Genomic DNA, 12,117 nt, shown 5'->3' with positions numbered 1-12,117 from the left:
TGTCACTTCTGCCAGGCAGTGAGGTAGTTTTTCTTCAGCAACAGCGGCTAGGGAAGATATTTTCCTTTAGGAGACTATACAAGCATTCACGGTTTAGATTTAAAGGTGTTTGAAACTGATTGGGCCCTCCCTGAACCCAACTCATGGCCCAAACACAATTTCTCAGATGCATCCAGAAAAACCAGAGTGGTGTCTGTCATCTAGGACCCATATCCCATCCCTAACCTGTACTCCTACTAATTTGTGTGTGTGTGTGTGTGTGTGTGTGCGCACGCGCGTGTATAGATATATACGAATGAAACCTGTCTATGTAAAAGAACTATCTATACATGCATGTAGATAGTGTGTATGTATGTACATACATCCATATACACACACAACATGTACACATACACATATGAACGAAGTGTTTCAACAAATGTTTCTCAGGGCACTGGGCAAGGGATGAAAAGAATGCAACGTGGTGCTTGCCTTGGAGGAAGACACACTGTCGTTAGGGACAGTGGACGCGGTCACTCATCTGTGATTGGTTTCATCCAGGTGTCCTTCCTATGTGTTGGAGCCACCAACACAGTTATTGGAAGGACTCCATAAGGGGCACCTGGGTGGCTCAGTCAGTTAAGCGTCCGACTTTGACTCAGGTCATGATCTCACAGTTTAGGCGTTAAAGCCCCATGTCCAGCTCTGTGCTGACAGCTCAGAGCCTGGAGCCTGCTTCAGATTCTGTGTCCCCTTCTCCCTCTGCCCCTCCCCTGCTCATGCTCTGTCTCTCTGTCTCTCTGTCTCTGTCTCTGTCTCTCTCATAAATAAATGTGAAAAAAATTTTAATTAAAAAATTTTTTTAAAAAAGGATGGACTCCACAAAATCTCTACCTAACGTCACTTTCTTTCATGATTAATTATAAAAATAAAGGTTGACATGAGAAGCCCCAGAAGAACCCCCCACCTCCCCCCCTGCCCAGGGGATCAAAGTCTCCTGAGCCTGTGTGGAGGAAACAGATAGTACTTGTAGAATCCCCAAATTAGGCAAAAATGAGCCAGCGTCTCAGACGATGGTATGGGGAGAGAATAGCTGGGAAGGAACAATACCAGAAGCCGTTTGCTGTACTGTGTTGAAAGGAAGTAAGTCTGGGAGTAAATCTTTGCTTTCCAAGATCTAAGTCTATGGGGAAAGGTGTAAGCAAACATGCAAAATGAAGTCGATGTGATCGTTGCTCCAGCTGTAGAAATACAGGACGGAAACAGTCATTAAGAGAGATGCCTCAGCCAGGAAGGCATTCTGGAGGAAGCAGTGTCTGAGGCCTAAAGGAACGGGAGTTAGGGGAGTACTGGGTTCGGGGTGATAAAGTCTCTCCAGCAGCAGGAATGACCTGCAGAGGACAGAGCATATTCAGGGAAACAATTAAGCTCCTTATGGCTGCAGCACCATGTTGGAGGGCACAAGTGGCCAGAGTTGGCGCTGGAGACAGACGCAAAGGCCTTGAAATCATGTTAAAAGACAACAGATTTTATCCTGGGGTAGGGAGCCTCTGCTCCCCTCTTGTGGCCAGCCTGAAAGAAAAAACAAAAGGCAATAAAAAGACACAGATAGGGACACCTGGGGGGCTCAGTCAGTTGAGCGTCCTACTTCAGCTCAGGTCATGATCTCGCAGTTCGTGAGCTTGAGCCCCGTGTCAGGCTCGCTGCTGTCAGTCTGTCAGCCCAGAGTCTGCTTCAGATCCTTTGTCCCCTTCTGTCTCTGCCCCTTCTCATTCACACAGACACACACACACCCACCCACACACACACACACACACACACACACACTGCTCTCTCTCTCTCTCTCTAAAGATAAATAAAACATTACAAAAAAACAACAGACACAGATACACCTTCAGCTAGATACAGAAAGAGTAAACTGAGAACAAAATATTCCAGAGACAGATCTGTAGCAGAAGGCAAACAAGGCAGAGAGAAACAAATAGATACAGCAGTAAAAAGGTGCAAAGGACGATGGATGGCGTGGGAGGACCGACAGGCCAGGAGCTTGGTAGCAGAGAAGGAGCAATGAAAAAGCAAGGCGAACAAGGTCAGGGACAGTGGAGAGGCAGAAGAAGCCAGAGACAGGGGCACACTCAGGCCCTGCTGGCCACACAGGGGCTCTGACCTGGGCTGCTGGCTCTCTTGCCACAACAGACTCTGCTTCAGTTCCCAGCTCCAAACAAGGGGAGAAAGATACCTGTGTGCAAGGCTTCAAGTTTCAGGAGGGAGTAGCGGAACAAAGGCCAAGTTAGAAGGGATTGACAAACCTGGGCCAGGGATGGAAAAGTGAAAGAAACTTTTGTTCCAGGATGATGAGGGGACCCAGAGCGGTCTCCAGCAGCTAAACTCCTACAATGTGCGAAAAACTGAAAGGAAGATAAAGTGATGGGAAGTAAGTCTCGTGAGAGAAATTCCCAGTCACCAGGGAGAGGGCCAGGGGTTAGAGCAGTCAGAAGGGGGACTTGCAGCAATCAAGTCTTGCTATTATACCAGCGGTGTGACATTGGGATGAGCTACTTAAAATCCGTTTCTCAGTTTCCTTAACTGTAAAATAGGAATGAAATCATAAATAGTACTGACCTCATGGGGATCCTTGGTAGGTGAAGTGAGTTCAAAATACATAGAATGCTTCATCGCGTTAGGGGTTATACTGCTGTGGCTGTTAGCTCTTATTATTCCTCTACTGGAGCCTCATCTCTCCCTCTCATAGTGCCAGAACCCTTATGTGACACTTTCAAAGACACCATCAGGGCTTTTCTGGTCTATTGGATGGAAGAGGTGTGGAAATACGCAGAGAGGGGTGTCAGTCTGGGTTTAGGGGGTGCTAGTACTGGGCATTTAGAAGACAGAGATGACCTACTCCCTGTTTGGAAGCCCACCGTGCTCATTGGACCCTGGCTTTGCTTCTCTTAGACAGGGTGTCCCCTGCTTAAATGGATCACTTCTAGCACTCACTTGGATCTTGTTCTCAGGGTTGACCCAATGGCCAGCTATTCAATAGAGAAATCCATTTGGGGTCCTTACCCCTTGAGGCTGCCTCTCCCTCTCAGGTGCCCAGTGCATCTTGTTTTTTTCTCTTCCTTTCAAATGGCAGCACCCTCCCTCACTTATCTTTTCTGAAAGGATCTGCTGACTCGGAGTAGGAGTATGAAATAGTCTAACGAAGCTGGACATCTTCTGGGGATTTTCATTGTAGTAGGACTCAGTCCCTTGAATAGAGTCGTAAAGCTGGCTGAAATCTTGGCTGTATGGAAGAAGGTTCTGGCAGAGCAAAACTCTTGAAGGTGAGAAGGCCTTAACACTACTCCACGTGTGTCGCCTTAAAGAACATATTCCTCTTTTGGTGTGGCTTGTGAAAATATTCCAGGAATAAATTTGAAAATGCGTGAAAAGTATTGCCAGCAGGCCAACAAAGTGTGGCTGGTAGGGCTAGTGCTTGGCTAAATGGTCTTTTCAGATTCTTGCTCTTTGAAGAGCCCTACCATTGCCTCAGAGTGTAGCCAAGAAGTCACAGAGGGCCTAAGAATTATAGTTGGTGGGCTGATGTAGATTCGCTCTCCAACTGCCACTCCATGTAGGAGGTGTTAGGAAACTTTTTGAAGGAGTTTGGAATGAAACTGCTGCTGGAGACTCTCATCATGAGTAGCTCCTCTCCAACCATAGAACGGAAAGATTAACCCTGAGCTGTTCAGCTTGGAAGGGAACTGCAGCTATGTATAAACTAGGGGGCTTGTGGGAGCTGAAGGCAGGAAGGGATGGTGGCAGCCCCCACCCGCAGGAGAGCCTTAGGAGCAGCTCTGTCTGTGAGCTCCTTGGCATTGATGCTATGTGTCATAAGTTTGACCCAGTTCAGTGCTAGGATGCGGTAGATACTCTCTAAATGTTTGCTGAATGAATGAATGAAAGGAGGTGGCTGAGGAAAGCATATGCTGATAGGACCCTCTAGAAGCTTCCCTGACTATAAAAATAATCAGCTTCTCCCTGAATCCTTAGCACTGAAGACAATGCTATGAGCTGCTGTCTGCAACTTCTGAATAGCTCATAGAAGAAGTCTATGGCCCTTTCCAGGGAGCCCTGTAACCTCTGTGCAGAAGCTTTAGAAACTTGGACACATCTGATAGTTCCTACAAAGAATTCCTTGAAATCCTAATATAAAATCCCAAAACTTCTACAAGGAAGTCTGGAAGCCCCCATCTGAAATTTTTGGAAACCCTACCAGAAAGCTTTGGACCCCTGTCTGGAAGCCGAGGAAACACCGCCAGGAGTTGACAGCCTTCTGGGGTTGAGACCCCAGCATGTGTGTTATCATATTGTCTCTGCCTTTGCAACAATGATTCCTATTGGAGTAGGGGATGGGAAAGAAGGTTATTATTGTTTAGTTTTAAAACAAAACAGTAGCTGTGTCTCAGTCACCTGGACCCAGAGGAGCCAGCCAAAAAAGGAAAGGGTATGGTGTTTCCAAATCTTTGGTCAAGATGGTGGAGACTTTGGGAGGGTTGGCCCTTGTCGCTGGTCAAGTCCTGGGACTTGAAACCAATTCTTCTTCTTGATGGATAGACCGACCCTGTAATTATTATATAATGCCCTTCTTATCTCGTTACAGCCTTTAATTTAAAGTCTAGTTTGTCTGATATTAGTATGGCTACTCCAGCTTTCTTTTGACTTCCAGTAGCATGATAAATAGTTCTCCATCCCTCATTTTCAATCTGAAAGTGTCCTCAGGTCGAAAATGAGTCTCTTGTAGACAGCAAATAGATGGGTCTTGTTTTTTTATCCATTCTGATATCCTATTTCTTTTGGTTGGCGCATTTAGTCCATTTACATTCAATGTTATTATAGAAAGATATGGGTTCAGAGTCATTGTGATGTCTGTAGGTTTCATGCATGTAGCGATGTCTCTGGTACTTTGTCTCACAGGATCCCCCTTAGGATCTCTTGTAGGGCTGGTTTAGTGGTGATGAATTCCTTCAATTTTTGTTTGTTTGGGAAGACCTTTATCTCTCCTTCTATTCTAAATGACAGATTTGCTGGATAGAGGATTCTCGGCTGCATATTTTTTCTGTTCATCACTTTGAAGATTTCCTGCCATTCTTTTCTGGCCTGCCAAGTTTCAGTAGAGAAATCCGTCACTAGTCTTATCGGTCTCCCTTTATATGTTAGAGCATGTTTATCCCTTGCTGCTTTCAGAATTTTCTCTTTATCCTTGTATTTTGCCAGTTTCATTATGATATGTCATGCAGAAGATCGATTCAAGTTACGTCTGAAGGGAGTTCTCTGTGCCTCTTGGATTTCAATGCCTTCTTCCTTCCCCAGATCAGGGAAGTTCTCAGCTATTATTTCTTCAAGTACACCTTCAGCACCTTTCCCTCTCTCTTCCTCCTCTGGAATACCAATTATGTGTAGATTATTTCTCTTTAGTGCATCACTTAGTTCTCTAATTTTCCACTCATACTCTTGGATTTTTTTTTTATCTTTTTCTCACCTTCTTCTTTTTCCATAATTTTATCTTCTAGTTCACCTATTCTCTCCTCTGCCTCTTCAATCAGAGCTGTGGTCATTTCCATTTTATTTTTCAGCTCATTGATAGCATTTTTCAGCTCCTCTTGGCTGTTCCTTAGCCCCTTGATCTCTGTAGCAATAGAGTCTCTGCTGTCCTGTATACTGTTTTCAAGCCCAGCGATTAATTTCATGACTATTATTCTAAATTCACTTTCTGTTATATTGTTTAAATCCTTTTTGATCAGTTCGTTAGCTGTCGATATTTCCTGGAGGTTTTTTTGAGGGGAATTCTTCCATTTTGTCATTTTGGATAGTCCCTGGAGTGGTGCGGACCTGCAGGGCACTTCCCCTGTGCTGTGGTGTGTAACTGGAATTGGTGGGCGGAGCCGCAGTCAGACCTGATGTCTGCCCCCAGCCCACCGCTGGGGCCACAGTTAGACTGGTGTGCACCTTCTCTTCCCCTCTCCTAGGGGAGGGATTCACTGTGGGGTGGCGTGGCCGTCTAGGCTACTTGCACACTGCCAGGCTTGTGGTGCTGGGGATCTGGCGTATTAGCTGGGGTGGATCGGCAAGGTGCACGGGGGCAGGAGGGGTAGGCTCAGCTCACTTATCCTTCGGTGATCCGCTTCAGGAGGGGCCCTCCGGCACTGGGAGGGAGTCAGACCCGCCGCCGGATGGATGGATCCGCAGAAGCACAACGTTGGGTGTTTGTGAGGTGCAAGCAAGTTCCCTGGCAGGAACTGGTTCCCTTTGGGATTTTGGCTGGGGGATGGGCAAGGGAGATGGCGCTGGTGAGCACCTTTGTTCCCTGCCAAGCTGCGCTCTGTTGTCCAGGGCTCAACAACTCTCCCTCCTGTTGTCCTCCAGCCCTCCCGCTCTCCAAGCAGATGTGAAGTCCCGCTTGCTGTCCAAACACACTCCGCCTGGCCCCTCTGCTTTTGCAAGTGAGACTCGGGGCCTCTGCTTGGCTGGAGGGCTGCCCCTCCACCCCGGCTCCCTCCCGCCAGTCCGTGTAGCGTGCACCGCCTCTCTGCCCTTCTACCTTTTTCCGTGGGCCTCTTGTCTGTGCTTGGCTCCAGAGAATCCGTTCTGCTAGTCTTCTGGCGATTTTCTGGGTTATTTAGGCAGGTGTGGGTGGAATCTAAGTGATCCACAGGACGCGGTGAGCCCAGCATCGTCCTACACCGCCATCTTCCCAGAAGCCCCTCTTGAAACCAATTCTTGAGGTTTTAGGTTGAAGGATGGAGATCTTGGCCTGTGGGTACTCCTGTATTGGGTCAAGATACAGTTCCCCTATGAATAGTCACTTTACTGCTGAGAGTGGGTGAGCTTGCAGGCAACCAGTTTGAAGCACAGATTTTAACAGGAGCAGGTAGTATCTACATAATTATTTCTCACACAGTGGGGCCCAGTAGAGAAAAATATTCTTTATTCACAGAGAGATGATTTAAGTAGCTCTACTCATGTACTCAGATGGTTTCTTTCTCTAGGCTTCCCTGGAAAAGAATTCTTTGAAATGTATTCAGCTGTGAGAGAGGAAGACATACAAACATTGAAGTTTTGAGACTGTGTCAGAGACATATTTCGGGATAGCTCTAGAACAAACAAAAAAAAATGTAGAGGGATACTATTGCAGAGGGAAGGGGAAAAACAAGTTTAAAAGGGGAAGATTAAATTAAAAGGAGGCAGTAGAGACTGAGAAATGAAGGCTCACAGTATCAGGAACCAACATACAGGAAGTATGCTGCTATCAATTGGAAGATAGTCCATAGGAACGAACAATACCTCAGGCATCTCTGTCATGGTTGGCAAGCTTCTTTCAAAGAATTTCTTTCTGTAAGTCTGAGGGAAAGAGATGAGGCAAGATAAGTGGTTTAAGGGGTGTGTCTGAATGGAGCAGAAATGGAAAGGGACAAGGAGGAATATATTGGGATTGAAGGACAGAAATATTCCTTACCCCTTCCTCTCCCATCTTACCCCCCCTCAAAGTGTTTCTTAGGTATAAGAACTAAGAGGATAAAGGAAAAGAAGAACTGGGTGGTGTATTAAAGGTCCCCAACATCAACTCCGGGTTTGATGAATCTCTAGGACTTCCAGGACTCAGCATATAGTTGTGCTCATGGGTATGATTTATTATGGTGAAAGGATACAAAGCAAACTCAGCAAAAGGAGAAGGTGTGTGGAGCACAAAGTCTGGAGTTTTCCCCCAGTGAAATCACACAGGACATGCCTAATTCCGCCAGCAATGAGTTATGACAACACATGTGAAATATTGTGTGCCAGAGAAGCTCATTAGAGACTCAGTGTCCAGCGTTTTTATTGAGAGCTAGTTAGACACCCTCTGCCTACCATGTATCAAAATCTCAGACTCAACAGAAGGAATGCAGGTGTTCAACACAAATTGCATTGTTTGTACAAACAGTTTAGGCAGAGTGGGTCACTCTTACCAGTTAGGGTGGTGAGAACCCTAAATCCTAGTTCCCCAAAACCCACATTCTTAGATGCCTGCCAAGGGACAACCTTGCACACAGGCCTTTCAAGGAGAGCAGTCTCAGGCCTGCTATGTTAACTCTTTTTGTACAAGTTGCTTTGAGTAAGTGCTCCCCACATGCCTCTTCTCTACTCAAGCTAAAAAGTTGAAATCTAGCCCTCACTTCGGGCACCATTTGAATGACCTGAAACAATGCGTGTACTGCTAAGTGTCTCTGATGTGGAGAAAATGAGGCTTAGTGATTGTCAAGAATGTTCCCAATTAGGCTTAAAATGAGAAAAGTCCTGGTGTCACTTCTGAACCCTGACATCCTTCCCTACCTTATCTCAAACATGATCTGTTTGAAACAAGCCTTAGACTTGGCTGCCTTAGGGATGCTTCCTTTGGTTGTTAGGAGTACCTGCTCCGCATGACAGGAGGCCTCCTCTTGGTGTCATGAGCAGATGGGTTGGAGAAATGAGGGACTTATTCTGTCAGGGCCCTCCTGCTGGTTTCTTCAGCGCCCTCTCCCCATTTCTTAGGTACCTATGGCCATCCCTTTCCTCTAGATCACCACTCACAATCATCTGAAGGGATCTAAACATCACACGGAGGTAGACAAGCTTGAAGCCGACGTGAATAGTTTTTTTAAACACTGAATTAAATTCATACATAAAAGCTACTTTAGGAGAGATTCTCAAATAATGAGACCTTGAGATGACTCATATTCTAAACACTGGGGTTCAGCCACTCCAGTTTCCTAGATCAAACACGGACATGAGATTATTTTGGTTTCTCCATCTTTCCCTGTGGAAATGAACGTCCATTCCCCTGGTTGACAGGGGCTTGGCAAAGATGGTGACATCATGACATTTACCACGGAAGTCATCCTTGGGACCAGATCCAATTGTCAGCAGAAAAATGGCTTAGTAACCTAAAATCAGGGAAGAAATGACTGCAAATTAGAAGCTAAAGGCAATTTCAAACAGGAAAACTTGACTGGAATATGATCTTTCTGATATTTTTTACAGCTGATATATTTGGTTTAGAGGTTAGTATTTCCCTAGACATGACAATTTTATAAGAATCTGAGAATTTTGGATGAGACCAGGATCAAGTTTTAGGAAAAAAAATATGTGACAGGAATTTCCTATAGTAGTCAAATCTGTGGGGGGTGTAAAGTGGGACCTAGGATTGGAGCCAGAAACTGACTCCTTGATGGGTTTATGTTGAAAGTTTGAGAGCTGGTAACACTATTACCACTATGGTAGGTGAGAATTTAGACTCTAAAATACTTTATGCTGCTCCCTCCCTTGTTAATGGAAACTGGCAAAGCTTTAGTGTAACTTAGTTGGAAACTGGTAACTGAATTGTTACTCATTCAGAAGAGATGTTTTCACAGCGTCCACTCTCAAACCTGTGTCTCATGACTTGTCCTGGGCAAATCTGGGCACTTGCCTTCTTTACGGAGAACTCACATTCTGATTATAGAAGGTAACTTTTTTTTTTTCTTCAATATATGAAGTTTATTGTCAAATTGGTTTCCATACAACACCCAGTGCTCATCCCAAAAGGTGCCCTCCTCAATACCCATCACCCACCCTCCCCTCCCTCCCACCCCCCATCAACCCTCAGTTTGTTCTCAGTTTTTAAGGGTCTCTTATGCTTTGGCTCTCTCCCACTCTAACCTTTTTTTTCCCCCTTCCCTTCCCCCATGGGTTTCTGTTAAGTTTCTCAGGATCCACATAAGAGTGAATACATATGGTATCTGTCTTTCTCTGTATGGCTTATTTCACTTACCATAACACTCTCCAGTTCCATCCATGTTGCTACAAAGGGCCATATTTCATTCCTTCTCATTGCCACGTAGTACTCCATTGTGTATATAAACCACAATTTCTTTATCCATTCATCAGTTGATGGACATTTTGGCTCTTTCCATAATTTGGCTATTGTTGAGAGTGCTGCTATAAACATTGGGGTACAAGTGCCCCTATGCATCAGTACTCCTGTATCCCTTGGGTAAATTCCTAGCAGTGCTATTGCTGGGTCATAGGGTAGGTCTATTTTTAATTTTTTGAGGAACCTCCACACTGTTTTCCAGAGCGGCTGCACCAATTTGCATTCCCACCAACAGTGCAAGAGGGTTCCCGTTTCTCCACATCCTCTCCAGCATATAGAAGGTAACTTCTGTCTTTTGGATCCTTTTCTCAGAATTCACCCTGGGCCCATTTGTACAATGGGGAAGTATGTTTACATATTTCCCAACCTGCTCTTTTGTGCACTCTCTTCCCGTTTCCTAAAACCTCTTCTCACGTACACCTGACCTTCTTGCTCTCTTCCTTTCTTTGGACTTGTTCATGTGTATTTATAAAATATCTGATTTACCAGATATCTGATATCTGATATACCAGAGTGTTAAATTTCTAAGAGAGGTCAGTCTCTTCACCTAAGAAAATGAAACTCTAATGGTATACTTGAATGCATTATTAGCAGGTATTAGTCTGGTTCTTTCAGAGAGTGAGGCTTTCCTGATGCTTCTAAACTTCCCCAAATGCTGTTATGTACACATGTTCTCATCGGTTAGGGAGACTATCAGTAGTCCATGACAATACCCTAAAGATAGTAGCCCTTCTCCCCATTCTTTTAGGGCAAAATCTTAAAAGATTCCAGTTGGATCAACATTCTTGACCCATAAGGATTGGGCATGGGGGAAAGATGGACATTGTGACCTCATCTTGTCTTAGATGAGTGGGCTCTGCCCCGTAATTGGTCAACCAGTGTCCTCTTCCTTGAGTCCTTCTGCCCTCCATCGTTAATTTGGTTCTTATCTGTCTGTGACAGTGGGACGAATAGAAAGCGATTATTTGAGATAACGATCGCAAGACACACAAGTAATAAAAGAGAAACAGAATAATGACTGAGTGACAAATGTTAAGAAAGATGAACCAGAAATAATATACATACAGCCAGAAATAAGTAAAATAGGAGAACTAGAAAAGGGAGATAAACAGCTTAGAGTGTTAAAAACCCATAGAGACTTATCCCAGTAATGTGGACATTTGTCCACACAACTCAGTCAGTGTAATACACCACATTAATAGAATAAAGAAGGAAAACACATGAGCATTGCAATTAATGCAGAAAAAGCATTTGACAAAATCCCACACGCTTCAGTGATTAAAGAAAAATTCAGAAAACTAGGAATGATAGTAGGAAATTTCCTCAACATAATAAACGACATTTATGGAAAAATGCATAGTTAATGTCATATTCAATGATAAAAGACTGAAATCTTTTCCATAAAGATCAGGAATAAAACAAGGATGCTCATTTTTACTACTGCTGGTCAACATGTACTGGAAGTTCTAGCCAGAGCAATTATTCAAGGAAAAAATCGTAAAATGTATCCAAACTGAAAAAGAACGAAAAGTCTGTTCACAGGTTACATGATCCTATATACAGAAGTTCCTAAAGAGTTTACCAAACTCCCCTCTCCTCCTCCTCCCAAAAAGCCATCATTAGAAGAGCTCATAAATGAATTCAGCAACGTTTCAGGGTACGAACCAAAAATCAGTTCTATTTCTATATGCTAGAAATGAATAATCCAAACAGGAATTAAGACCACAATTCCATTTACATAATACCAAGAAGAATTAAATACTTGGGAATAAATTTAACCAAGGTAGTACAAGATTTGTGCCCAGAAAACTACAAAACATTGCTAATAGAAGTTAAAGAAGACATCAATAAATGGAAAGACATCTCATGTTCATGGATTAGAAGACTTAGTATTGTTAAAAAAAATGGCAATAATACCCAAAGCAATTCACAGATTGAATATAATTTTTATATAAAAAATATTTTTTGCAAAAATGGAAAAATTCATTCCAAAATTCATATGGAATTTCAAGGGGCTGTAAATAGTCAAAAAATCTGGAACTAGAAAAACAAATTTGGATGACTAACACTTACTTCCTGATTTCAAAACGATGAAGCTTACCTCAAAACAATGCAGTACTGAAATAAGATTGATATATAGATCAATAAACTAGAATTTAGATTCCAGAAATATAGCCATAAATCAAAGGTCAATTGATTTTGACAAGTATGCCAAGGTCATTCAA

The sequence above is a fragment of the Neofelis nebulosa genome, chromosome 7 (assembly GCF_028018385.1).
Source record: "Neofelis nebulosa isolate mNeoNeb1 chromosome 7, mNeoNeb1.pri, whole genome shotgun sequence".
Taxonomy (NCBI): Eukaryota; Metazoa; Chordata; class Mammalia; order Carnivora; family Felidae; genus Neofelis; species Neofelis nebulosa.
Note: the sequence above shows the minus strand (reverse complement) of the source record.